Source organism: Wyeomyia smithii, chromosome 1, assembly GCF_029784165.1.
Source record: "Wyeomyia smithii strain HCP4-BCI-WySm-NY-G18 chromosome 1, ASM2978416v1, whole genome shotgun sequence".
NCBI lineage: Eukaryota > Metazoa > Arthropoda > Insecta > Diptera > Culicidae > Wyeomyia > Wyeomyia smithii.
Genome location: NC_073694.1, coordinates 43,461,777 through 43,489,187, shown reverse-complemented (window position 1 = coordinate 43,489,187; position 27,411 = coordinate 43,461,777). Strand labels below are relative to the sequence as shown.

At 37.7% G+C, this 27,411-nt stretch overlaps 1 protein-coding gene across 2 annotated transcripts in view; it reads right to left on the bottom strand.

Moving 5' to 3' along the window:
- The window catches only part of LOC129731737 (irregular chiasm C-roughest protein-like), a 132,211-nt gene extending 120,750 nt beyond the window's left edge, over window positions 1-11,461 (bottom strand). For both annotated transcript variants that reach the window (XM_055691980.1, XM_055691988.1), the window contains exon 1: window positions 10,039-11,461. The gene's annotated coding sequence lies outside the window, so the exon portion shown is untranslated. The remainder of the gene's footprint in view (window positions 1-10,038) is intronic.
- Between the last annotated feature and the right edge of the window lie 15,950 nt (window positions 11,462-27,411).

Here is a 27,411-nt window from a genome sequence, read left to right as displayed (position 1 = left end):
CTTTTTATGAAGTATGAGCGTATTTGACGTTGATTTTTCTGCACAAATCTATTTGACGTTGATGTACCGCATAAAAAGACGTTTGCAAAAAGTTGATTTATATTTTGAGGGGAAAAATTGATTCAGATTTTAAAGATTCTCGGGATGTCTACTAAATACATCAGAAAAAGATTGAAGAGTATATAATTCATGACAGAAAAGAAAGGCATAAATAACTGGTGAACTGGGAACGGCAGAGAAAATTTATATTGGTAAACCTAACCGACACTCTAAATCAAGGATTTAATAAATGAACATTTTTAAACACAATCCGTTTTTAAACCGGTTGAAAACCTGCGTAAATTTTAAACCGCATAAAAAACCCCATAGTAAAGAGATAAAAAAGTGATTTTAGTTGTTGAAACTTTGTGTTGCAAAAGTAAAACATATTTGATGTTGGTGTCCCGTATGGAAAGACATTTGCGAAAATTTGATTCGTATTTTTTTTTACACGAATACAGAATACAGTGCAAAAAACTCGTTATTAAAATCTCATGAAAACACCGTGTAAAATGATCTTACTGTAGTCTGTTGCTGTCATACAAAGTGAAATATATTTTACACGGAAATAAACCGTGCGTAAAAATCACGTTATTTGAAAAATCGCCGTAAAGTATGGCGTTATTTTGAAACCTCGCTGTCAAAAACTGCGTTGTTCGAGAAATCGCCGGGAAACAACGAACGGAGTAAAAAAATTGTCAAAAACCTTAAAAATTTATTGCGCCTGAGAATCAAGACATAAACTTAAAGGAAAAATTAAATCAATTATACTATTGTCAAGAGTTTTATTATGTAAATTCAACCGATATTTTGAGTCAACGATTTGAAACCAGAAAAATTATCAAAAACGATACGCGATAAAACCTACTTTTCGTGAAAAAACAGATTCGAAAATCCCCGGGAATACAACAATCTGAATAAAAAATTGAACACATACGGAATGTCGCGTTGAAAAAATACTGGGAAAAAAAGAAACATAAAGCAATTTGAGTGCAGTTGATGTTCTGTATGGAAAGACATTGGCAAAAAGTGGATTCATATCTAGATGTTGCAGGTTGAAGGTGGATTCATGTTTCAAAGTTTTTAATGACGCTTGCTGAATGCTTTAGGGAGAGACTGAACAAAAAGAGTTGATTGCATTTGCGAGTTGAAATAAAAACCGTGAAAAATACAAAGGTTGGATGGAACCGATTGATTCTCGGGAATTTCTATTTTGGAAATTGACCCGACACTCTGAACCAACGAACGATTTGCAAAAACGAAAATTTCATGGAAACTTCCTCGAAAAAGCCGCGAAATGCTTTAACCGGTTATAATTTGGAATCTACACAAATTTTATAATCCGCTTTAAAAAAAAACCTTATTGCAAATTCGATGCTGATGTCCCGTGTGGAAAGACATTTGCAAAAAGTGGAATTATGCAGTGAGTTACTTGCTTACACGAGGGTTACGTACCGCGTGCAAGAACCGTGTCAATTAAAGTATCGTCGTTAAAACCGTGTTTGAATATCAACGTAGAAAAAATTTCGTTATTTAAAAAACAGTCGCGAAAAATACTTTATAAAATGAATGGGCTCTCCATGTTGAATCAAATTTTAGTTAATTGTTGAAAAGATAGTGGGAAGAGTGTGTAACAGAGTTCGAGTGATTAATTTGAATTATTATGGGTGTGAATATTGCCACCATTCCAAATAAGATAGGATATGCTAATGCCAAAGCTGTATCACGAAAACGATTCATGTTCTAGTTCCCAAATGAAGGTGCAATATATGTACATCTAAACGTCGGATGAAAGATAAATACTAGTTCGTTATATGGCAAGAAATACGGTGAGGCCGAAAAACACCCCCACGGATAGAAAAACCGTCGTTGAAAAACGCGCTTTTTGAAGTACCATCGTGAAAACCATGTCGAAAAAAAACCTTGCTGTATATTGATGTTGACAGTGGATCCATAATGTGGATTTCATTCATATTATGGAGTAACTAAATACTTTCGAAAAAGTTAGTTGAAGTCTAAAAAGTTGCTTTGAAGCGATTTTGGTGTAGTTAAGTCCGTGCTCAAATTTTCCAAAATTGTGTGTGTGTGTGTGTGTGTGTGTGTGTGTGTGTGTGTGTGTATGAGAGTAACTTTGATCGTATGATTGCACCGCTGACGCATGCATACAGTAAGAATTCGAGCGATTAGATGGAAGCTGAGATTTTTACGCTCAAAAAAACCTCCAAATTGTATGAAAGAGAGCTACCGTTTTGTTTCGTCCAGTTGATGTCCCGTATGGAAAGACATTTGCAAAAAGTGGATTCATATTTGAAAGTATGGGGTTGAAGGTGGATTAATGTTTTAAGGTCTCAAATAACGTTTTTTGAATGCTTTAGGAAAAGACTGGAAATAAGAGTTTAATGCAAATAAAATTGACCCGACACGCAGTTGGACTAATTCAAAAAAAAAAAAGGCAGACATTAGCTTTTGTGAAGAAATCATTAGTTTTATGATTCTGGTGTCTTCATGAAAGTTTCATAATTCTCTGATTGTTATTTAGAAGCATAATATGCGAGATTAGGGGGTGCGTGGAAACATATCAAAGAATCTTTTCTGTTCAGAAACCTTAACGAAAATAATGCATCAAGTTATTCGAAAAAACAAATTACCGAAGAAACAAAAATTGTATTTCTTGAGGAAGAAAAAAGTTATTGAGCTTTAAAATATCTTATTTATTTTGATTTACGTGGATCGGATGTACTGAAGCAGTTTGTATACTAAAGTCGCTTTTCACGCGGGGGATACGTGCCGCGTAAAAATAAACGTGTCAATTCCGGAATCGCGGCAAAAAAACGCGTAAAAAGCGAACTTAGTGTATTATTCTAATACAAGTTTTGCAGCTCACTCTATTTTGGTTTTGGTTTATTGTAGATTTCGTCTAATTTTCAGGCAATGATTAAGCGAGTTTATTTAAAAAGTGTGTTAGGATGCGCAGCCGATCTCGGGGACGTCCAGTAATATGGTTTCATTTCATATACGTATCGTATTGTGGAACCTTTGAGAAAACTGCTTAATGAAATTTCAATTGATGATACTTTTACTGCGTGAAAAGTTCTAGAATATCACGATTGATTTTATTCAAACCCATATACTGGTCCTATAATAGAATCGTTATCGCTGGATAACTTTTAATTTCCTCAACCCTCTAGTACCCAAGGCTGCCGTTAAAAGAGCCTCACTTAAATCTTTAAATAGCTTCAATAAATACTTGAAAATAAGTTTATGAAGATTCATACTGATTCTACCGAAGTCCGTCTAAAATTTAACTTGGTCACTAGAGGGTTAAGAGATAGCATTTTTGTTCCTTTGGCAAAAATTTGTCAAATAACCTAATAAACTACTTCTCATAAAAGTTTTTAATTTGAATTTCAAAACAAACAAAATTTCTTCCGATATCTTTTCACACATCTCCTTATTCTTATATATTATTCGGCAAAAAACAAAAACACTCGAAGGATTTCGAAACACCAGTATCAAAAAACCAATGAATTCTTTGCAAAAGTTAAAGTCCGCCTTTTTTTGAACCCGTCGCACTGCGCGACACTCAAACGATTTGGAGAAAAAAAAATCAAATAAAATATTCCGCGTAAAAGTCATGGATTACGTTAAACCTAATAATCGAGAATCCACATAAATTTCGAAATACTCGTCAAGAAATGAATCAATTCCTAAATAAAACAGACAAATAGAAACCTTCAAAAAACGGTTTCATAAGCAGATAAAATTTGGTGTTGATGTCGCGTAGGAAATAATTTTTTCAAAAAGTAGATTCATAGTTTTGGGGAAAAAACGGGATAAAATTCTGATTACATTAGAAAAAGACTTAAGGTAGAAATATTTGCGAATAGAAATATAAATCATTAGAGGAGTTCGAAGGACAAGCGAAACCAAGCAATAATGAAAATGAACTTAGAAAATTGACCCGATAAACTGATTCTTAACAAATTGAAAAAAAAAAAATTGTCAGAAGCTAGTTCGCGAGAAAACGACTTTTGATGGAAAGTCGCAACGATTGTAGCGTAAATCAATGTAAAAAAAACGCATAACATTAGCTTTTTCGGCAGTACAAAAAATGTGATGTTGAGGTCCCGTATGAAAAGACATTGAATAAAGGTTGATTTATATGTTGAAGTAACGCAAGGAAAAAAATGGAATCAATTTTTACCAGAAATTTTTTTTTTAGAAAATGGTTTAAAAAATTATACAGTCATACCTTGATATAAGGCAATTTTATTCTTCTTTTCGTTACGATACATATATCGAGTTTCGTTATACCGAAGCACGATTGATTACTCGAAGGTGTGCAAAATTTTTTTCTCTTCACCTAGCAGTATATATAAACCTGTTTTATGCCCCTTGAAGACAATTTTGGTAGACAAACATAACTACAAAACATTGAAAAAAATGTCAATTTTACGGTACTTATAGGTTTCCAAATTTACTAAAAACATTTATTCGGAACATTATACACCCCAAAAATAATTGTTGTACTTCAATTTAAAGATATTTAAAAAAGTAACGTTATATCCAGGAAAAAGTCACGTTATATCGAGGTTTCCTTGTATCGAGGTTGCTTTATATCGAAATATGATTGAATATCAATTTTGTCACAAACAAATTATTTTGCATAACAACATATATGATGTTGATGTCCTATATGAAAAACATTAGCCTAAAGTGGATTTTCATTGGAAGGTTGTTGAAGGTTGTTTGTAGATTCATGTTTCGAAGTTTTCAATTACGTTTGTTGAAAATACAAATACGCGTGAAAAATAAATACATTTTTATGCAGAAAAGAATGATACAAAACACTTAAAAGAGATTCAAAATTAGTTAAAATTTGATGTTGCGAAGTATGAGCACATTTGATGTTGATGTCCCGTTTGAGAAGACTTTTGCGAAAAGTAGATTAATATTTTTAAGGATAAAAACGGATTCATTTTCTGCACCTTCTAAGAATTTCAGCTCAATTACATTAAAACAAAAGTCTAAAAAGTAGAGTTGATTGCGAATAGAAATGAATACAGTAATCACCCGATTATATCAGTACCCGATTTTATCTGCCCCCGATTTTATTACATTTTTCACCCGATTTTATCATCATAAAACATTTCATTAGAAAAAATGTCAGGATGAACTGATTTTCTATTACGCTTCAATATTTTAAAACTTTTTCATAATTCTGTGTAGAATAACATCATTCTGGATGTAGTTTAGATTAAAAATTCAACCGATGCTTAATGTTACATCTTGCTGTTTTCGTGCGAATAATTGAATAGTGGTACAAATGTTGATTGTAACCGTATAATATGTTCGGAGGAGTTTCAAAATATTTGAAAACGCTGAACGGTGAATAATTCTCCTAAAAGTGAGATAGAATCTTTATTTTCTCATTAGATAATGTCAGACTCTTAGTGTCTTAAACAAAGTTAGGTGATCTCAAAACAAGAAACTTTACAGAAGACATCATGTTCCTATCTCTTACATATTGCAAGCAACATGCAGTTTTCTATGAAAAAGCATTTGAAGTCGTAAAATACATTTTAAGCTTTTTCCGGTTGTTATGTGTGAGATATAGCAGCATGCTTGTGAAATCATCTAATATTTTGCTGATGGTACTGCGCTACAAACAAAAATATTAAAAAAAAAACAGTGATGACCGATGTTTTTGAAATCAATTTTTGTTTTTGAAATATTTTTTTTCAGTACAAGATTTCAAACTGAATTTTTTTAATATTTTTTATAAAAGCTCAGACAGTTTTCTCAAATTCATCACTTGGCAACTTTTCTCTATCTTTTGTCATTATTCAGATATATCGATTTATAAAAAAACAACTACAGCTTTTTTCATATGTTTGTACAGATAAATTTTCCAAAAAAAAAAAAAAATCACTGATTTTACGAATTTAGTTATTGATTTAACATCTTCAATAAAAAGAAATTAAATTTTAAAAACTTCCCGATTATATCACTTTCCCTATTTTATCACCTTAAAATTTATCAGGGGGTGATAGAATCGGGTGATCACTGTATTGTGAAAGAAGTGCAAAGAATGTGTCAAATCAAGGAATTATAAAAGATTCAACCCGAAGATCTGATTCAAAACAAGAAACTAATCCGTAAAAACGAACGGCTTTTCATGAAATAACGCGATGACTCAGGTGTAAATTACCCTAATAACGTTTCAATATCTGAATCTGCGTAAAGTTAAACGCACAAATTTCGAAATTAGCATAAAAACGGGTACACTTCGAAATTCGTGTAAAATAACTGCCTAAAAAGCGATATTAGTGCAGTTTTTTTCTTGTTTTGGGCTTTGCATAAAAAAATTTGAAGTCCCGTGTGAAAAGACATATATTGAAAAAGCATTTATATGTTGAAGTATTGCGAAGAGAAAATTTGAATCAATTTTTGCCAATAGTACTTCATTTTTTGTTATCTGCAAACATCATGTCATGTTTCGTACACTAAAGTCTCTTTTAACTCGGTTATTTCACGCGGATTTCAGAATTCAAGCGGTGTTTTTTACGAGGATTTCCCAGAAAAGCCGTTCTTTACTAGGCATGTGTTAGGTGGTTTTTCATTTTGAAATCGTTTATTTAGAGTGTCGGATGAGTTTACTAACCTTTTTAATATTTTTCTTTCGTAATTTTCAGCTCGATTCACTAATGGAAATAACACTGTGATAAATTCTTTTTCGAAAGTATTTTATAGAAATGATGCTCCGATACCAGTATCAAATCCAAGTATCGATGATTAATGATATCGCAACGTCCCTATGTTTGAAACATTTCTGGAACATTTTTAGACAGTTTTAAATAGTTTTGGAGTCGTTTTGAGAACATTAGTGTAATTTGTTGAAATATTTTAATTACGTTTATTGAGACAGCTTACAAATGTTGTTGAGATATTTTTTTAAATATTTTTGAAACATGTTTGAAACATTCCCTGAACATTTTTGAAATATTTTTGATTGGAGCCATTATTTTAAATTTGTTAAATTACTTATTAATTACGCTTTCGAAACGTCTTTTAAACGTTATTGAAATATTTTTTAAACAGTTTTTAAGAAATTTTTCAAACATTTTTGAGATTTTTTTGAAACATTTTTGGAACATTTTTACGACATTTTTGAAATGTCTTTCAAACATATTTGGAACATCATTAAACATTTATAAAACATATTGAAGATATTTTTAAACATTTTCGCCAGATTTTTAAACATCTCTGAAACATTTCTGAAACCTTTTTCAAACATATTCGAGGCAGTTTTGAGAAAGTTTTAAGTTTTTGTAGAGTCAGCTCGGAAATATTGTTTTTTAATTTGGTTAGAAATTTTATTTACATTTTTAAGACATTTTTCTAATATGAAGCTTTTTTGAGACATTTCTGCAAAGTTTTTTTTTAGATATTCACGAGATTATTGAGAGATGTTTTTTCGGAACAATCCTGAGTTATTTTGAAGTCATCTTAGATTTTTTATAAAAATTTTAAAATATTTAACGAACATTTCTGAAACATTTTCGTGGTCCCCGTGGTTCTGTGGTTAGTGATGTCGGTCGGCTGGCTCTCCCACACGATCGTGATGTCGGGTTTGATTCCTGATCAGATCGAGGGTTTTTTCGAGCTAGAAATTTTCTCGACTCAGCACTGTTGCACAGTGTATCGTTGTTTTAACTCTACAACATGCAAAATGTGCCAAAATCAATATCGATAACGAATTCTCTCAACTAAACTAGTTGAGCGAAACCGCTATCAGCCCTCCAGGTTAGCGTGCGGTATTGTTTTTTTTCTGGAACATTTTCAGTTTTGAAACATTTTTGAAACAGCTTTGAAACATTCTTGAAACAGTTTTAAAACATTTTTGAGGTATTTTTTTAACATTTCCAGAACAGTTTTGAAAAGATTTTCAGATTTTCTAAAACATTTTTAAGCGGATATCGGAGTTCACGCGAATTCGCCGCGTAAATATAAGGCTTTAGCGTATTTTGGAGCTTTGTGACACTGAAGTCTCACTGGAGAAAAGTTTTACAAAGATTTTTTTGTATTTGAAACGGTTTAATGGGTAATAAATTTTGTTCTATGATTTTGTCGAAAACGCTAAGCTTTTTTTGCGCAGGGGACGCGTTTCAAATTGGTATGGGTTCACGTGAAAAAGACTGTTTTGAGTAGAAAATATACCGGAGAAACCCGTACTATAATGTGTGAACCTCAAAATAAAAATGATGAAAACAATGTAGGGGACCAAAAATATCAGAAAATTTGACTGACATTGTGAGTCAGTGATTTGAAAAAGAAAAATCTCTAAAAAACAAAAAAACGATTAGTGCAATTGAAATTTGATGTCCCAAAGTTCGAACTTTTTATTATTGAAGTCCCGTGTGGAAAGACATTTGCATAAAGCGGATCAATATGTAGCAATAATGTAATGAAAAAAGTCACATCAGTTTTTACCCAAATTTATGTTCAGTGTATATACAATCTCTTCGTAATGGTGATTTTTATTTAACATTAGTATTTCTTACATTTAAAGTAATTGGATGTGATTAAAGTAAGGCTTTGGTCGTAACTCTTTAAATCCGGAATCGATCTTGGTAAAAAACGCACGAAATGCAGTTTTTTTATTGATGAAGTATCATCTAAAAAATGACTAGCTAATTTTTTTGCATTTACTGTTTTATATTTGGAGTCGATTCAAAGGAGATTGGATCAAGAATCCCGGAGCATAATACGCAGAAATCTTCAAGTTCATTACTGTGTCACTGAGGAATAATATAATACCGTAGATTGTCATTAGAAGCTGGAAATCAAATGGTTTCATTGATGAGAGTCTTGCTTATCACTTCTTTTAGGAACATGATTTTTGTTCCTTTGCGATATACTAATCTCAGTTTGCTTGACCAACACAATATTTGACATTAATATTATTGCTGTAAAAATGTGCGTTGGAGATAAACACTATTGAAGTTTTTATCTTGTACTAGCCCAGGGCCTTTAACTTTAGACCGACGTCTTTTTGGGTGCTTAATTGGCTGAGTGGGTGATAAACTAGGTTGAATCAAAGTTTGTCAAAAATTTGTGTATTTTTGATTTATCATTTTGTCCCTGCGATTTTTCAACATAATTTCAGAGGTGTAGTAGTTATAAAATTGTTTTCAAAACACAAAACGTTTCGTAAACATTCATTTGAAGTTCGAATTCAGTTTCGGTTCCCGCAGCTCAAACAGCTGTTAGAACCATATTGAAGAGGACTGTTCATAGTCAAATATGAGCATTTGTTACTGGACCTTAGGAAAGTTAGTTCAACACGATTCCTACGCTTTACGCTTTATGCATTTTTCACTAAGTATTAATGGTATAACAAATTCAACTTTTTAGTAGGGAATTGATAAACAAAATTGGAACTTTGATAAACTGAAAGTTCAATTCATTTTTGAACGGTTGTTTAGAGAGAATTTTGGAAATAGCATTGAAAATATTTTCCGTGTTCCAGGGCCATTGTACTGGTCTTCAACAAAAATAACAATAAACGAAGCAGAACCGTTTGACGATGCTCACGTTACATCATTGAATTCTACGCAAAATAACACTCGAGAAAAATCTATTTTCATCCACTGCGTGGAAGCATTCCTCGAATGCAAAAGCCTTCTTCTCTTTTGATGAGTTTTGGATCCACTCTTTTCAAAATGTCTTTGATAGACTGGAATTAATATTTTCCCATTTACATAAGCACTTGTTTTGTTCATAAAGCTAGTTAATTTATTAAAATCCTCTTTGTTTCCTATAATCTAACTAATCAAAATCATTTAGTCATGTGTGGCGAAGCTAAAACTGTACGCCTAGCATGAAAAGAAGTAAAATAATCCGAAAACAAACGTAACGATGACAACTAGCTATCACCCGCTTCACGCAGCTGCCGATAAAGTAGTAAGCATAACCTATCAAGTGATTCGCACCTACCTTATCGTTTCGATAATTGTCCGTCACAAAACAAAACCAATCGGGCAGTGCTGCCGATCGATTCCCGCGTACCGAATCTAATTATCCAATTATTTTCTTCAGCTCGCTTCGGCAGCTTCCGTTCGGCAGACGAGCAGTAGTATGTAGTAGTAGCAGCTACTCGAGGAATGCAGCCCAGAGTGTAACTTAATTTTCCCGGACGGTATTTGATTTTTCCCGCAATCCACACACTCTCCCCAAAACACACACACTCCACCTTTCGGTTGGTCGTCACGTCACTATTCGCACTGCGATTTGCTCGTGTTTCGATTCGTTTTGGCACGGTTTCTTTGCGGCTTTTTTCTTTTCCTTTTACCCAAGAGATATCATTTTGGCACTGTTTCAATTCGCACTGTTTTCCTTGCTGAATTTTCCTTCTTTTTTTTATCAACACACAAGGTACGTTTCACCACCAGCAAGTTACTAACACTACCAATAACAGCAGCAACACTTGCTAGTCTTGCCAGCCACACGGGTTGAGAGTGTAAAACTTTTCAATATCACACAAATTTCGTGAAGCTCTTGGTATTCTGATTTTCCATTTCGACGCTTTTTGCTCGCCACAGTCACACACTTCAACTTTTCACGACGAGATTTTTTCCGCGCTCCCCATTTTCCATTTCAGTTCTCCCTGGCGGCACGGAAGTTGGCACCGAATCCCCGACCGACAAGTCATGCCACGACTGTAAAACTTCAACTGGCTGTGTTTCTCCACGTTCCCGCGTGCGGCAGAATTTTCACCTTCAAAATCTGTAGGTTATGTCTAACTTTTCCTTATTTCCGCGAATCACTACAGCACGCCACCGGCCCTGTTGGCTTCCGAACGTTTTATTTTCACTCATTCACTCACTGGCTGGCTGGCTGACGGCGGGCACAATTTTACCCATTCTGTTTGCTCTCACTTTGCGGCCCTAAACTTATTTTTCCGTCCGTGCATCCTATTTTTCCATTAGCAAATATTGACTATCGCACATACGGTTGCTCGGAAAATTGAACGGATCGTCACAGAATTCACAACTTTCGGTCGACACGATGTTCGTCTTCACGTTTCGCTTTTTCTAACACTTGAATTTTTTTTTTCTGTCGTTTTGTAGTTCGCAAATCCGTTTCCTACTGGCCCCCACAAGGTACTCGTAAACAAAAATACCAAATCGATTGCTTGCTAGTTTGTCGCTTTGTTTTCTCACTTGCCCACATTTGTTCTCTTTGCGTGAGAGAAAATTGTCCTTTTTTCCCGCGTTACGCTTGGGAAATCTTTGAAGAATCCTTTATTTTTTTTTGTTCCTTAACCAACACGAACTGCACACGAAACGGCGACGGGGTTTTCCCTGCTGTAACACAGACACCATTCAAGATACGCGCCTGCGACGACTGTTGTATGCTAACTAAATTATGCTCCAGATTTTTCACTGCGTCAACCTGCCTCGCGACCGAGTGCCAATGCCGATCGCGCTGGCCGAAGTCATGTTCGGCTGGCACCCGAACATAGCCGATGATGGGCTTGCGCGTGGCGGAGCATCACTGTTGTCTTCCGCTCGCTCGTACGTATCCTACAGCATAAATGGTATAAAGAGAAGCGAGAAAATGAAGAAATATGTTTGGCTTTAATCTCCGCTGGGTAGTGGGTAGGTATGCCTTTTAAACTTGGCTCGTCGATGTTGGTTGATTCGGTGGGGGGTGGGAAGGTGGCGCGGGGTGGTTTGTTGATGACTGCTGATGGAATGAACGGTAATGACGATGACGGGTCGGCGATGAACTCGCGCTCTTGATGAAGTGTGTTTTAGTGTTGTATTGGAGCCGGTTCGCGTGTCGCTGACGAAAATGTTTCACCGTTGCTGCGCTGCAGTCCCCGGGGCACGATGCAGTGGATTGCTGACCGCATGAGAGGAGGTTACGAGCAAGGATGGCGCTACAACCGCGACCAATTACGACAACTTTATAGCGACAACTTGTTTCTGTGAAGAGTGGAGCCCAGCTTCGCTAGTGCACTGCACCGGTTTTTAGGTGGAATTGCACTGGCGGTGGCCCCCACAGGGTTTAGCGAATGGCGCATCGGAGTGGACGGTGGAGTGTTGTTGACAAACTTTGAATGACCCGATTAGGTAAGCTGTTTATGGGGATGTTGGGATACAAGCGTGTTAAGCAAATTGTCAATTGTTACTGCTCTGTTCTGCTGGTCGTTGGGGGTGCAACCGAAGGTTTTGTTTGAAGAATCTATCTGGTGGGTCTTTTTGGTTTTTCGCACGTTAACCGTAATTTCTTAATCGAAAACAGTAAAAACCTAAAGGAATTGTTCGATTGATTCTGTATGGTGTAGCAAAATACAATTCTTTTATCATTTTTTCTTGCTTCTACTGCATCGCATTCAGTAAGTTTCTTTTCAACATTTTGAACTGTTGTGAATATACAAAAAAAAAAAAAAACAAAAAACGTTTGATGAAAAAAGTTGTCCCCGGTGAAGTTTTAGGTTACAGCATTTCAACAAACTAAGTTGCTTTGTACGTTACAAAGATCCACAGATTTTCAGTTACAGAATACTTCAAGTCAGTTTTAAAGTTTACTCTAGCAAAGTTTACTCTAGTCAAGTCAAGATTTTAATGATAGCCTCTCATGGTGAAATAGGCACAGAAATGATACAGTTGAACTTAGATACAAAGTGCTTTCACTATAAAATACTCGCTATATGGAGTCGATATGATGCACATCATTTTTATGATATACGAATCTTTCCCAAGTTTGCAATTTAAAAAAAAAAACTCTAAGGGTAGGTACATTTAATGTATTCCGACTATGCTCCAAATATGGATGGAAACATTTTTCGAGAAGTCGAACCTTTTTACCGCATTTTGAATTTGGTAAAACAAATTTTTATAGTGACCATAATGTGGCTAATAATAATAAAAATTAATTTAAAAAAAAAAAGAATTAAAAGGAAATATGTACATTGAGCTTGAGCTTGCTTGAGCTTGAGCTTGATTGATCACCACCGGTTGCCACTTCGTTACTGACCAGGATCGATTGGAGTTGTAAATCGAATTTAGTGATTACTGCTTGGGATTTAGCTTTTCGATGTGCATCTCCAATAAACCCTGCATGCTGATCAGTACCGACGCCTGCCGGTCCAGAACGTAGATCAAAGGAAGGAAGGAAAGGGGTGTTAGTTCGATACTTGTTGTTACTAGAGGCCGGATATACTCCTGCACACTCCACAAGCACCACGGGTATAGGAATTTTGTGTTAGTTGTCTGTCGCGTTTCTTCTCTTCATACGATAAAATTCTTGGCGGTATTTATGGGCACTCACGAACCTATCTTTTATGTATCTAAGACGTTTTGTTTCATTGATTGAGGATTTTAGGAGTACGACGGGAATAACGAGTTTTGTACTAATAGAGGAACTGACCGACTCTTCCAATTTTGAACCCGACGAGGTTAGTGATGCGATCTTCGATATATGAACTCACGAAAGCGCGCCAGGTGCCAACATGTTTGAAACCTTTTTTTTTTTTTAAAGGTGGCGGGGAAATCTGCAAACAGACACCTGAGAAGAGAACTCAGGGTGTGGGGATGAGACTAGGGGAGAGATGCTGGGGTAGTTACACTCGCCCAGACACCTACTGATCCCTGTCCCGACCCACTAAAACCCCTCCAGTCTCCAGCCCTGGTCTTCCCGGAACGACGGTTAAGTATTACGTCGGGGAGTGGCTTTTGTGCGTGATGCACCCTCTTTACTCCTATAACCTCTTAGCTTACTACCTGTAGACTGGTAATTAGCTACCACTGGCGTGTTGGTGGTTGACCCGCCACACACGTTGCAGCTCCAGAACAATCTGAGAGGCGACCGCACAGACCGCGTTCCAGATGTACGGGTCGTCGCACATCCTCCGGACTAGATTGTCCGGAGTAGTGCCAGGCCCGCTCACAGCCATCATGTTGCTCCTCGCTTTTGCGAAACGGGGGCATACGAAGAAGACATGCTCAGCAGTCTCCTCCTCCTCCACGCACCTGGGACACATGGGGGACACCGCGTGTCCGAACCTGTGCAGATATTGCCTGAAACAACCATGGCCTGACAGGATTTGTGTCAGGTGGAAGTTCACTTCACCATGTCGTCTCCCGACCCAGCCGGATATCTCCGGTATGAGTCGGTGCGTCCATCTGCCCTTTGTGGAGCTGGACCATTCCCGCTGCCAGCGGAGCATCGAGAATGACCTTCTGGTACCTCGTATGCCCCTTGTGTCACGTTGGTCGAAACACTCTCTGTCCTCCTTGATGGCGATGCTGATAGGCATCATGCCGGACAAGACACAGATTGCATCGTATGACACCGTACGATACGCACTCGCAACTCTCAGGCACATGAGCCTGTAGGTACTTTCCAGTTTACCACGGTAACTGTTAGTACCTAACGCTCTGGACCACACTGGCCCACCATACCTAAGTATGGACGAAACCACGCTGGCAAGAAGTCTTCGCTTGCTGCCATAAACCGCTGAGCTATTGGACATCATACGAGATAGTGCTGCAATAGCCGATGAGGCCCTCTTACAGGCATAGTCGACGTGACTCCCGAACGTGAGCTTGTCGTGAGCTTCAGGGATCGCTTCGAGGTGATGGTGCAGTCTCCGACTCTGACCACCGCCTGTTGCTCCGATTTACGGTTGTTCACAACCGTGACATCCGTCTTATGATGCGCGAGCTCCAGTTTCCTGGAGCGCATCCAGTCCTCGACCTTGCGTATACAGTGCGCGGCCGTCAACTCGACCTCCTCGATAGACTCGCCGTAAACCTCCAGCGTTATGTCGTCTGCAAAGCCGACGATCACAACCCCTACAGGGAACTTGAGTTTCAACACTCCGTCATACATGACATTCCACAACACCGGGCCCAGGATAGAACCTTGCGGAACTCCTGCGGTAATTGGGACGCACTTCTGCCCCTCCTCCGTGTCGTAAACAAGTACTCGATTCTGGAAGTAATTTTCCAGAACCTTGTACAGCGACACCGGTACATGGATGCTCCTGAGCGCGAGCGCTATGGAGTCCCAACTGGCACTATTGAACGCATTCTTCACGTCGAGCGGGACGATTGCGCAGTAGCGTATTCCCCTTCTCTTGCACTGGATTGCTACCTCCGCCGTCTTGATGACGGAAAAGATTGCGTCCAGCGTGGACCTGCCCTTCCGGAAGCCGAACTGGTTACTTGCCAGACCGTGTACACCCTCCGTGTACCTCACCAGTCTGTTGAGGATGATCCTCTCAAGCACCTTGCCCGCGGTGTCCAGCAGGCAGATAGGCCTATATGCCGATGGGTCCCCTGGCGGTTTGATGTTTGAAACCTTATCATATTTGCAGTGACGGGATACAAGCGAATCGTGGAGGTTAAGTAATTTCGGTTACCTTACGTATCGTACGACTCTACGCGTTTCTGCTCATAAACACCTTAATTTACCCATTCACGAATCAATGAGTCAATTCGGAAACTGTAAGCCGACCGCAATTTTAGAGGACATAAGATCTACAACGCGTTTTGCTCTTGTAATATAATTTTCGAGAGTTGGTGCTCAATAGAAAACAACTCGGACGGATTCTCTAAGACCTCCCGAACATCTCACTGTTACACCGTGCGATCATTGAAAGGTAAAGCCGTCGTACTCGAAGAGGCATACTGTGCACAACCACGAGAGTGCGCGCGAAATCCCCGACAGACCGCCTATTGCGAAAACAAGCTCGACGCGTTCGCTACTGTAATGAACAAGCTATGCCCCTCATCTAATCTGTAAAATGGCAAAGTTGCATGAATTCGAAGCCCGTGAAACTTGTATAAATGGAACATATCCTAGTTCCAAATTTAATCACAAATCGCCGAGCTAATCACGATAAAGAGAATGTCGTTGATGTCGTCACTTCGCCATACATGATTCCAGCGCAACTGAATAACGATTTTGTATAGTAATATTTGTCAAAAGCTAGGGGATTTCTAAAAGAAAAAAAATTAAAATAAATGAATTAACGGCATGCCAAATATTACCGATGCCGGAAGTTTTGGTGATGTCATTTTTAAGTATCACATATCATACGCAAAGAAATGGCAAGTCAGTTTGAGCTAACTTTATGACACGGTTAAGTTTCATTTGCTTTCTGTTTTTAAATCGAAATCGAATTCGTATGATCTCTGTTCCTACACCATTATTAAAAGATGTGAAAACATTTTAAAATTAACAAACCGATGTTGTACATTGGGACGTAATTTGTCAATGGGCTTCTTTCGTATAATGCCCGAGTATCCGCCAGTAGACGGCGCTCCACGCGTCCGTTTCTTTGACGCTCTTAGCTTTAATTCTTTGATCTTCATGTTAGGTGCGTGCCACATACTAACAATAAAAAATTCGATATTTTACCTTAACCACTAAGATTTTTAAACTCAACTTGTTCCGGTATTATTACGTTTCGGTTTTGACCTATCTTACGCATATTGTCCACATCTTCATTGAAATGCTTGAGGTAAATTTAACTTTGTTTATTATCAAAATTTAGGAACAATCTCTCTTGTTTTTCACATAGCACACGGTAGATGTTGTCAAGGATGGACAAGGAAATAGTTTTTGGTTACTGCGTATACCTCCAGACGGAAACTGTTTGTTTGGTTCCTTAGTGAACCAAATAAACGGAATAACCCCAGTAGACGAGCGCTTTTCGATCCTCTGTCAACAGATGCGAATTAGAGCAGTTTCGGTCATACGGGAGAATCTGCCTCACTATTACCCACATCTGGCGTCATTTGCGGCTGAACTGATTCCTGGTGAAGACACCGTAGTATCCAAAGTAGAGCGCTACCTGACTCAACTGGAACATCCCACTTTTTGGGGTGGTTCTGAGTGTTTGGCTGCCCTATCATGTTTTTATGGAGCTCTTATCATCGTGCACCAGGACAATGCGCAGATCGAATTTCGCCCTCATGTCATTGTCGAGAATATGAAAGTTTACCATGCGTATTACCGCGGTCATTCTGGAAACAGGGTACACTATGACAGTGTGTTGTGTATTCGCCCTTCAACACTCTGTCTGAATCCTGATTCAGCTGATGTTGTAGCATTGAATTCTGGACGGACACTTCGAGTTTGTTGTTTGGGAGATTATCGGTCTTCACAATTTCTGTCTCTATTCCACCAAATTACCCACTGCATCGCTACCGAGACGGAGATACTTATTTTACGTGGTCTAGTGGCGAGCGAGATCGACCAACACCCGCTGTTATATTCGTCCACCTGCGGTACCAACTGTCACACTATTCAGGAAGCTTCTATATTTACCAATAACCTCCGAGTAGGCTTGCATGATGGGGCGCAAGCTTCATTTGTTATTTTAGCCTCACTGCTAAAGGCTCGGATCTACGTACATGACACCAACGGAGAAACTTTAAGATACGACTCTATTAGCACGGAGCCCGTTATTACATTACATATTTTGCATGAACCTAGTAACATCCTATGCCCATATGCTAGCATACTACATTTTAGTGAGCCATTACCAATTGCAATGTCGAATTCTTCAATGACTGATCCATTGCTACTTGCTGGTGCGATTGCTCATAATACAATTTCTAATTCGCAAGAGTCCTTTATTGATCCCGTTATAATTGATGCCAAGCGTGGTCTCCGTTTTGCCTCCCTAAATGTAAATGGTTGTCGAGTCTTTGAAAAGCGTCGAGTCTTTGAAAAAAGTCCTTGGATGCATATCTTTACTCACTACATGTTCACATCGCAGTGCTTCAAGAGGTGAATTTGGATTGCCTTCAGACATCTACAAGCAACTTTAGATGGTTTTTGTGTGAGCCAGGAGTCTGAAGCTTAATAGGGACAAGTGTAAGGTGTTGGTGCGACAACCCATTGGGGAGCCTATTGAGTCTATTGACATATTGGGTACGATTCATGTAACGACCGATCCGCTGAGATACTTGGGAATTTTTCTAACTGCTAAGTTAGAGCGCCCCATGACAATACGAACGAGATGTCGTACCGCCGTGCGAGTATCGAAATCAATCTTGGGATTTTTGCGTGAATACAGACCTACATGGCAATTGGCCCGGGTGATATATGAGTCCGTCATCGCACCCTCGATGTTGTATGGCACGCAAGTGGCTGTATTGACCAAATACAGTCGCCGTTCTATACGGGGGTACGAAAGCCAGATTGTACAAGCAATGGCCGAATTATGTCGCGACACTGTAGGATGCATTCGAACAACTACCTCTCTTCTACGCCGGAGGAGAATAACTAAAAAAATTCGCATGTACCAAATGCGATGGTTAGGACATATTCGCCGTCGTCCGTCCAGCCATCCGATTCGTGTGGCAACACGTCTAGAAGCACCTTGCTTGAGACGTTGCCGACCGAGCTATACGTGGAAAGACATGGTGAAGCAAAATATTTCCAGGTATAATGATCTCACATATAGGGGTTGGTGCGAATTGGCTCACAACAAGAACGATTACCACAAAAGGTTGATGCAGATTTTCGAACAAGATGAGTCTGATGCCAGCGACTGGGGTAAGTCAAACCAATATTATGCTCCCACTCTACTTCTTCTGTAGACTTCAGAAAAAGAACAACAGACTCACATAATCCGTTTGCGGCATTATTAAATGATGACTATTATCTACTGATTTCAGAATCCGATCAGGAAGAAGTGGAAAACGTACTCAGATGAACCGCAATCGCGAACCAAACACTCTATGCAAGGACCTACTTTCGAGATTTCTACAACGCTGAATTAAAATAAACACCAGATTTTTAATTTTATTCATGCCTACTTTAAAAGGCCACTACCTGAGACTTTCAAGTATTTAAAATGTCAAAATTTGAGTAATTTGCTTTTCACTACTCTTCACAATTTTATTAGTGTCGGACGTTCTATACTTTATAGTCTTTTAAGGAATGCCAAACACAACATTGTATCCTAGGTACAAATAGTTGTTGCTAGTTGTTTCCGAAAAATGTTCACTTTTGCTTAAAAGCCAAAAACAATCTTTAGGTCAATCCGTTTTAAAAATCACACTCAACCGAAGGTTCTCAGAACCCACTGTGCTCGCAAACAGATAAATAAACGCACTGAAAAAAGGTAAACAATTCGAAGATCTGCAATTTATAGGCAAGTCCACATCAGGTGACTCTACTTCTCAGTTAGATGGGTAGGGCTGCAGTGGTCAACCCGATTAGTGACATCAAGTATCGATACTTAATGTTTGTGTTTCTTTTTCATGGATGGCGTCGCCGATACTGGGTATAGGGATGGGAAACCTATCGATAATTATCGATAGTATCGATAGTTGCCGGTTATCGATAGAATCGTTAAGCTTTCCGCGTTATCGATAGTTATTGATATTTTCCTCGCATTGGCATTTATACTCCACAATGATGCCAGAACTGAAAAAATATATTGGCCTAGACTTTGTTTAAAGAGAATTCGATGATTGTTTGCCTTTACATGAAATCCTCTTTAAAATTGTTAGAAAATTGAGGGATACTCATTTTCGCTCACTCTACCTAATACGGACAACGACAAGATTTCGCCTAAGTGCGAATTATGTGTGCGAATAAACTCCTGTACATAACGGGAGCAACATTTTGTTGTTTTTCTTCATCTGGTTCTAGTTGTCAAACTATCGATAATTATCGATAGTTATCGATGGTATTAGGGAATTTATCGCTAATTATCGATAGCCATTTTAGTCGGTACTCCCATCCCTAACTGGGTATCGGCTACATATATTATTTTTATCGATATGTCTATATATCGATATATATCGTGTTCAACCTTAGAGATCAACCCTGTAATACGTGGAACATCAAGCCCTAGCCTGCGTTGAAATACAATGTTTCCCGGGGGCTCAAAGAAGTGTTTTTGTGTTACAAATATGTAAGATAAATAGCAATGTCAATGGTTGCGAACGCGAATGTTTTATGAAATTTTTCACCGATTATACCCAGCTGGACTGTAAGAGTACAATAATAGTAAGTTTGTTGAAGCTTGTTTTATATTTTAATAAAATTTGTTGATATTTTTGGATCCTGTTATGAGAGAATCAATAAATTTTTACAAATTGCATTTGTTCCTATTATTTGATTATTTGATAATTCAAAGCGATTAATATGCGACCGCAGGCAAAAGTTTGTTATTTTATTATTTATTTTTAAACTTTATACTTAGCTTATGATCACTGATTTCAGTTCGGAGAATCGCGCCCCTCGCTATGTTTACTATCCTTTATGAACGACGCATATGGCCCATGCAGCAACAAATTTACGTTCGAGTGCACGTTCAATTATTAATAGTCAACCCGGTATACACACACTAAACTAGCTTTTGCTTTTTCCGGAAACCTTTTGCTGCAGGAGCAACGATTTTCTCTCACATGCCGGAACTAATTTATGTATTTATTTGGAAGAAACAAGCTCGTACTATCTACTTCCACACTCAACACACACATCTTCAGGTAGCTAAACCATTCGTAGGGCTTCACAACTTTTAAACGCTGAAACCACTTCAAAATATATAAAAACAAATGATAACATCTAAGCTAGTGCCTCTTCCGTAAGCCGTGCTCCCAGTCCTATCTAAAAGGAAATATGTACATTGACAAAAAAATCTTGTCTCTAAAAATGCAAAATGTATGTTGAAATAAAGTAGGGTAAATTACCAACTTTCAGCAGTCTATGTCAGTTGTTATGTTTTAAACTGCCATCCTCCTTTAGCAAGAGGTCGAGTTTCACCTATTGATTTTTATCATATTTTCCTACTTCCATCTTATTAGAAAAAATAGAAAATATACTCGCTTCTAGTTTCATTGCAGAGCTAAATTATTATGCATATAACTGTTTTTATATTATTCTTTTCTCCACAGCATCAAATTTTGATTTGTAAATAATATAAAAAAAGGTAGTAGTAAACAATATAGCTCAAATCTCCAAGAAAAAAAACTTTGGAGACTATAGAGTGAGATAATAAATTTTTTCTAATCGGATATTAAAATGAAGTCATGATTTGACGTAGATTTACGTCTCACAACAACATTTTGGGATGGGGGTGCAAATCGAAATACCGAAAACCTCGAGATCATCACGAAAATTGTACAAATTTTATTGCTTATAACTCAGTCAACTTTCAACGGATATCCTTGATTCTAGCAGCAATCGATAGGAAAATTAGCTACGCGTCGAAAAAATGTGGAAAATTGTGATTTATTGATGGTTATCATCGTACTATTCAAAAATGTAGAGCCTTGTTTTGCTGAACACAAATTTCGACTAATTAGCACTGAAAACAAAGCTCAAATAGTATCAAACATGGGTATTTTAGTTACTGGGATGGTTTTTAGAAAAAAGAGAGTGACTACAGATGCGATTTAGTGATTTCCGACTTTCGAAAATATTTGAAAATGACCAAATATCATCCAATATGAGTACTTCCAGAATCTGGATGGTGCCCAGAGAACTCAAAAGAATCCTATTTTGACGCTATTTCGAAATGCATGGTTGCAACTTCTGGTTCCTGGAAAACAGAATTACTTACCTTTTCACGTTTATGGTGACAGATCATAGAGATCCTTTGCCAAATTCAGATAACGCCTCCATAAAACTTTGCCTTTGGCTGCTCCTCCCCAGTTTCTCCTTACACCCACTACTCGGGCATCCTCGTCTATAGTACGTGCTACTTTTAGCAGTATGTATTTTGCTAGCGTCACTCCGCCTACTCTATCTAGTGAAGGTCGAGTTATCAACAAAACCAGCATCGCGGATTACGTTGCTGGTGTAAAGTTTTTTGGAGCAGAGATGCCACTTCAGTTGTTGCTTATATTACAGTTTCATCGCAGTAACAAAAAATGTTCCTTGGAACCTCAGAAATTTGGAAGTGCAGCAAATGCTTACAATTTATTTTTTAATTATGTTTCAATTGTTACTTGGGCATCCGAATAAAGTGCTTACAAAGCTGACAAATTTTCTAGAAGACATGAAAAGCTACAACCATGCGTTTCATTACAAACATATTATTATTTTTGATTTCGTCCCACTGTGCGCCAGTGGACCGACAGATTTGGTTGCAGGATAACAGACCAAAGGCGTTCGATGGAATTGGAGGAGTGGTGGCGGTCTTCTTAGGCATCTTATGCAGCTAATACTTATTCTCCCATCAGTGAATGTATTTTTCAGCATTTCTGCTGCTAGAATATTCAGCATGATTCTTCCCACATACTTACCACCACGTTATTGCAGCTAGACTAGCCAATGCAGACCCGGATAACGTAACACAAAACCGCGAATGTTTGCATTCAGAGAAACTCGAATCGGTAGTGCCACCGTCAATCTTCACGTGTCGTGCGGATATATTAGGGTGGAAGTGAAATTAGGGTGGTCAAGAAGTTCGAAAACCGACCATGTGCATTTTGTCTATTGGATAAAAAAATTCCAAATTTCGGTTCAATCGGACTATTAATTTAGGGGTGCCTTTGAGCGGTGAAAGTTGTGGTTTTTCGACCCTCGACGTTCCGTTTCGTGGAATGGATCACTAAAATGCGGCATCAACTTTGAAACCCCATATCTTTTGAACAGAAAAAGCAAGACAAACTCAAAACTTCCAGAAAACTTTCGAAACATTGTCAAAAATTCTTGTGATTTTATTCAGATTTTTCAGCACTCCATAACACAGTTTTTCAAAATTTTGATTGAAATAGTCATTATTGAAAAATATTTTTTCTCAAAAAAAAAAAATATTTTCATAAACTACAACTTGCACCTGCTGTAAAAATTTCATCAAATTCGTTTAAATATTTCAAAAGTTATGCCCATTTTTAAAAAAATTTTGAACTAAATTTCAAATGGCAAAAACGATTAAACATAAAGTAGTAAATCATTTTCTCGGTTGAAGCTCTTGCAGTTTTTTATTTATATAGGTAACACATCTCAATTTTTAGTGATCCATTTAACGAATTCTGCCCAATTGGCAATATTTAATCTTTTTTTATTTGAATCCAAATGACCTAAGAATGCATAAAACGTCGAGATCTGGCATTATCCTAATGAAAAAAAAAAATGGCCGAAAATCGATTTTTTGGGACTTATCCGTTTCTGGGGCAGCCGAGAGCCTAAAATGGGATTTTTTATAATTGACTTCCAATATGACTCAATCATGTCCGATTGAGCTGTTATTTTGAAATGGTTTATTTTAGGTCAATAAACAACAATCTTAATTTGTCGATTGGTTTTGTCTCTGCTTGGCGCATTGCATTTCAAATTTGTATGAAGGTCTGTATGAGAAAACTTACCCTTTGCGTTTACCATACTAAAACAATATAACAACAATATCGCACGCTTAGTCTGGGGGCTAATAGCGGTCTCAATCAACTAGATTTTAGTTGAGAGAATTCGTTATCGATATTGTTTTTGGCACATTTTGCATGTGTAGGATAAGTACAACGATACATCGTGCCCCAGCGCTGAGTCGAGAAAATTTCCAGCTCGAAAAGATCCTCGACTCGATCGGGAATCGAACCTGATATCACAACCGTGTGGCGGAGCTAGCCGACCGACATCGCTAACCACAGAGCCAGGCTCGTAGGTACCGGGGGGCTAGGGGGGGCTTAGCCCCCCCACGCGTTTGTATTGCCCCACCATGCAATTCTCTCATGTATGAGCTTGATACTAGGTGAAATAATCCAAAAGAAAAATCTGAAATACTAGCAATAAGCAATATTGAATAGTCACCAGATTTTTTTAATGTTAACGCTATCAGTCAATTTTTTGTTCGAAATATGCCAAAAAGGATAAATTATTCAATCTTTTGGTGAGCCAGTATCCTAACTTCCTGCAATATGATCTTGTGATTCATATTTATGTTCAGTTCAATATATTTTGGCCGGGATTTTCACATTTCGGAAGCATAACCCAGACCGTTACCTGGCCCGGACAACTCTGTTCCGGTTCGGTCCGAAATGAAATCAGACTATAAAATCTAGTCTGACGGGACTTCGGACTAGGCATTTCACACTCTACCTGGTCTGATGGTAAACACTGATCAAACAAGGCCTATCGTAAAATTTAGAATTTGGGCTGACGGTTGAATCGCTCCATTCTCTCAGTATTTCTTCGCGAATATATTCTCTCAGTATCGTTGGTTGACATCGAGCGGCGACTCTCGAAACTGGATTTATAACGTTGTAATTCCTTCAATGCATTTGTTGCTTCAGAGTAGAACTCTCTTCTGTTCTTAGTTCTTCGATCGCACATAGTCGCACCCTCAAGACATTCGAAAAAATTAGGTGAAAGATACACAGTTTGGAAGTTGTGGGTTCAATCATATTTTCAGTTAATTTAAGTTTCTACCGTCATGATTACATTTACTCCTTGAAACAAATAATACACAGCTACGCTAATCAATAGCGGTTTTCACTTCGAGCTCGAACACAAATACCTAGCCGTAACCTGTGTATGAGGATGCCAATGAAAATCAATTTTTCGAATTTCGTTTAACGATAGGGCTCAAAAGTTTTGTCTTCTCGAAAAAAATCATCCAAAAATTTTTTTTCCGATGAGGTACACCAGATCTCGACGTTTCATGCATTTTTTAGACATTTGGCATAAAAAAATTCGATATCGACGATTTCATGAACTTTTTACCTGTGCATTTCATCAGTCAGAAGGTTGAAACATTGATCGCTTTGAGGGACTTGTTCCCAAAGGCCGATTTAGCTGAAATTTTGCATGAGGACTTTTGAACCCGACCACTAAACGATATTCAAATGATATTTTTTCATACATCTCACTGGCGCCCTACTGTATATCTTCCATTAGGACTCGTCAATTGAGGTGAGTATTTTTACGACTGGATATTTGAATGCAAGCTCGATATGAATACAAAGTAAATGTACGAAGCCCTTACTCAGTTAGAGTAAAGTTAGCTGAACTTGCGTAAAAAATTGGTCCCCTGAAACTCAATTACACAATGTAAACCTGCTCACTTAAGTTAGCAAACTCATTAAAATTTGTAGATTTTTTTCTTTATAAAGAAGGTGTTTAACCACGAGCTGGCTCGCCACTGTAAAAAAAAATATAAAGTTTATATCTCTGCTTTATTTCAATTATACGCACATTCGCAGTTTCGTTTTTTTTTTTTCGGAATATAAACCCGGAAAACCGGATTTTCAGGAATAAGAAAATTCTTACGGGACACCCCTAACGCTTATTTGAAAATAAATGAGCTTCGAATCATTAGACGTGCTAAAACAATCGAAATGGGACGAAAACTGCAAACGGTATAAGAATTTTAATTTGTGAATAGCCGGGTACTCCGTTGGACGCGTAAAGATCCTTTTTTTGTCGGGCACATAACGGGTTTGAACTGCTTACTCCACAAAAAAATAACTTTTTATGAAATAAAAATTCTCTGCCCCTTCACGCAAAACGGAGTAGCTACGGCTCTGCACAGAGCCACCGCGTTTACCATACTAGAGAGCTCAAAATGGCTGAAATCATACGTTTAGCAATTCAAAAGGTAGGTTTTTCGATGCTTAACAACTTTACCGAAACACTAAAAAGCTGGGATGTCTCTGAAAACTGTTAGAGATCATCCATTAAAGGTGCCACGCAAAATTTGGAAAAAATCAACTCCCCCTCCACCCCTTTGTCACAAACTGTCACAACTTTCTTGCCCCCCACCCTTTCATTACGTCACATTTTTATACCCCGGTCTTCGGTTATAATTGACTAAAAATTGAGAAATTTGAAACAAATGCATTTTTTCTGAATTAAAACGATTTTACTGAAAGAAAAAAAGATAATAAAAGATACCTAGAACAGGTGTTCAATCTCATTAAGCAGACAGTATATGAAGTAGAGAGAACGAAAATTAAGCGAACTGGAAATATGATACAGATTTGGAAAAATATACCGCATCCCGACGGGACACTGGTCAAAACACCATGCCGGAGACAGGGAGATTGCGGGTTCATGTCCCGTTTGGATGCGGTATATTTTTCCAAATCTGTATCATATTTCCAGTTCGCTTAATTTTTGTTCTCTATACTTCATATACTGTCTGCTTAATGAACTTGCGTGTTAACGGGAAAAAGCCGTTGTTAAAAATTCAGTTTCAGAAATTCAGTTCGAAAAAGATGTTCAATTCTTAGTCCAAGGATTCTGTGCACAGGCTGCACCCATGGACGAGTAGCCCCTGCGTAGAACCATGAATAAATGATGCAAGTATCATAAATAGTTCTGAATATAGCTCTGTCATATAGCTTTGTGTCTTTTTTATTTATTAATTTTTTTGGGTTGAAATGTGATGTCACATTCCAGCTGACATCCCCTCCCCACTATGTCACAAAATGTCACAATAATTGAAACCCTCTTAGTGCGGGACATCATTATTGAATGGTCCCTTATAGCTTTTCAATTTAGAGTATCTTGTATTGATTGCTGAAAATCATTTTCTGTACCAACACTAACAGTGTACCTGTGTCTGTTCGATTTCTATCAGAAGTAACCTCTGCAACATGTTGTAGATCTTACCTGCGTCTCAAATATTGACCCACATTTGTTTGCTTGATCCAACCGAGTGTATAAACTCGATACAACGGGTTACTTTTGATAGAAATTCTATTAACGCCGGGACACTGGTAATGTAGGCAGAAAAAAACCTAAATTAATCCACCTAGCGGTCAGACCCAGCCTTTCTCATTCAAACTTTTATTTGTAAAAATTGATTTACATGGACGCTTCAATCCAATAAATGTAAATTCACTCTTTAGGATCTGAAATATTGATGTTGTAAACTATGGGACGATCCATTAATGATGTCACGCAAAATTTGGAAAAAATTAACTCCCCCCCTTCCCCTTGACACAATTTGTCACAACTGATTTTCACATTTCGATACATTACAGACTAAGTTACAGTCCGATTACAGCAACATTCAATAGGGTGTTATGAGGCAGCTAGACCTTTCATTTGATACTAATTCTGTGGAAATCGGGTCAACCATATCTGAGAAAAGTGAGTGAGTTTATGTAGTTTTCGGAATATGTTTCTTTTCATAGCTGGATTTCACATTTTTGAACATAACAGGCGAAGTAATAATCCGTTTGCAAAAAAAATCATTATGGTCTTATGGGGCAACAAGACCTTCCATATGACACTGATTTTATGAAAATCGGTCCAGCCATCTCTGAGAAACATGAGTGAGATTGAATAGTCTCCAGAACTCTTTCTATAACTTCTGAACCACATGCTCAATCCTCATAAACTTCAAAAGTTAAGGGTATTTCAGGTAGCCCGTTTATTTGA